The 2,583-nt window shown below is 34.8% G+C and overlaps 1 pseudogene; it reads right to left on the reverse strand.

The window, feature by feature from the left end:
* Positions 1 to 1,537: 1,537 nt before the first annotated feature.
* Positions 1,538 to 2,583, reverse strand: part of LOC119419416 — a 1,904-nt pseudogene continuing 858 nt past the window's right edge.

Consider the following 2,583-nt stretch of genomic DNA (forward strand, 5'->3'; position numbering starts at 1 on the left):
ATATATATATATATATATATATATAGGCATTTTAAACCCTTCCCACAGTCTTGCAATATTCTAAACAATGTTTCTACACTCTAAACGCTCTAAAAAAAAAAGGCGCATAATGTCATAATTTCAGCTCCCTGCCTTCGCTGCTCTCAGCCACCTGCAAGCGCTCTTGGTCACGCCCACTTCTTCGCTCTGAAGAACAGCTGATCAGCTGCAGCAGCAAGCTTACCCTGAAGTAAGGGCTGCACAGAGGTGCAGGAGGATGCATTTTCTGCATCTCTGGTCTGTACAAATATGCAGCCGGTGCTAAATAGTTAAAACTAATGTATTTTAAATAAAAATTTCATGCCGATCGTGCGGCTTATCCATCAATCAGCCAGTTGTGTGTCGTGTCCAATCTTATTTTGAAAAACCACGATAGAGTGAGTCCACAATAAACGAACCGCAAAGTAGCGGACTACTGTAATTCTCATACATAGTGTTAAAATAATATTTTGAAGCCTGTTTCTGGAAGGGCACTTTATTTCCAATACGACAGAGGAATGGATGTTTTCAAGTTTCTTTAAAACAAGAAATATTTGTAAAAGATCTGTATTAAAATGAAACTTTTTTTTTCCCTTCTCAACTGTTTTCATAATTTAGTATGTTGTGAGTGGATGTCACCAACCCATGGACTTCTCCTCCACCAACATCACCACATCATTTAGCTTGCTGGTCAAGTTGGTCATTGTTGATATGTCATGCAACCTCTAATGGCCTGTGAGATGTGACTGTGAAATAGTTAATTTGAAAGATGTGGTTTCACACTATAAAGAAAATATATGAAGAATAGTTTATGGATTCAATATGATGTCATGTTATAAGTACACACTTGACAAGCAAAAAGTAATGCAGTAAAAGTATATCAGAAAGTAAACCTCAGCAAATTATCCATTAAAATAATTTAGGAATCAGAATATTAAAACCGACATAACGTGCCAGAAAGAAACATTTTAAGCAACATTATAATTTTTGCAAATGCTTCATCACAGTAAGTTTGGACGTTACAATCCATCCATCCATTATCTTTACCCGTTTATTCCATTTTGGGTCACGGGGGTCGCTGGTGCCCATGTCCAGCAATCACTGTGCGAGGGGCGGGGTACACCCTGGACAGGTCGCAAGTCCATCACAGGGCCGGACGTTACAATACTTTTTTTAAACACTTGAACTGATGGCATGTTCCCCTGGTTTTTATCCAACAATATTAATAAATAAATATATTAGACAAGTGATATTAAAGAAAGAAAAATCAAAATCATCTTCTTGTCCATTTTTGTTAAGTTGTAAATCACCACCTTAACCAAAAACAAGAAAGCAGATCACATCTATTTAGTAGGTGACAAACAGGCAAGCAGCATTTTTGACTTTTCTCAAACCAAGGTATCATTGTAATTCTAACAGTAAAAACAGTTAGATTTTACAGAGTCACAATCAAAGCAACAAATACAGATTATGTCTTTGTACTTTCTTCTCATGAATTGCTTCCAAAAAAAGACTTTTCCTAGACTTTGCTTAAACATAAAAACTTAAGATGTTTAGAAATTTCTTTCATTTTAAGTCCGTAAATGAATGGATTAAACAAAGGATGATACAAAAATATTTGCAATGTCATTATAAAGTGGACAATTTTAGGAAAATCAGACTCCACTCGAGCAATAATTACATCATATGCAGCCAAATAGGAGAAGCTGATTAAAACCAACAAGTGTGGTATGCAGGTTTCAGCAGCTTTTCTTCTAAATGTTTTACACTTTTGAGAAGATATTTTAAATATCTTTGCATATGTAAAAACAGTGAAGATCATTGGAAGAATTACAAGATCTAATAAAGAAACAACCCCAAACACAGTAAGTGGTTTTGATCTGGCACACTGAAGTGTAAAAACTACATTGTTACAAAATATTCCATTCAAATTTAAGCTGCATATTTCAGCTTCAGCAAACAAACTGGTTTCAAATGCAATGTGGCAAACAGGGACTGACCATGCTAGAAGCAGAAAAGCATACACTATGTTTTTTCTCATGATAGTTTTATATTTTAAAGGTTTACATATGGCCACATACCTATCAAAAGCCATAGATGCCAACAGGATAAATTATGTTCCACCTAAAGTATAAAACATGAAAAACTGGAGGAGGCAGGCTGAATATGATATGATCTGGTTGTCAGATAAAACGTCAATCAGGAGCTTTGGGTAAACAGTGGTGCTGTAAAGAATACAGTTAAATAACAAAGCTGCAATGAAGATATACAGGTCCTTCTCAAAAAATTAGCATATTGTGATAAAGGTCATTATTTTCCATAATGTAATGATAAAAATTAAACTTTCATATATTTCAGATTCATTGCATACCAACTGAAATATTTCAGGTCTTTAATTGTTTTAATACTGATGATTATGGCATACAGCTCATGAAAACCCAAAATGCCTGTCTCAAAAAATTAGCATATCATGAAAAGGTTCTCTAAACAAGCTATTAACCTAACCATCTGAATCAAGGACGTAACTCTAAACACCTGCAAAAGATTCCTGAGGCTTTTAAAAAC

Source organism: Nematolebias whitei, chromosome 13 (genome assembly GCF_014905685.2).
Source record: "Nematolebias whitei isolate Nwh7 chromosome 13, NemWhi1, whole genome shotgun sequence".
Classification (NCBI taxonomy): domain Eukaryota; kingdom Metazoa; phylum Chordata; class Actinopteri; order Cyprinodontiformes; family Rivulidae; genus Nematolebias; species Nematolebias whitei.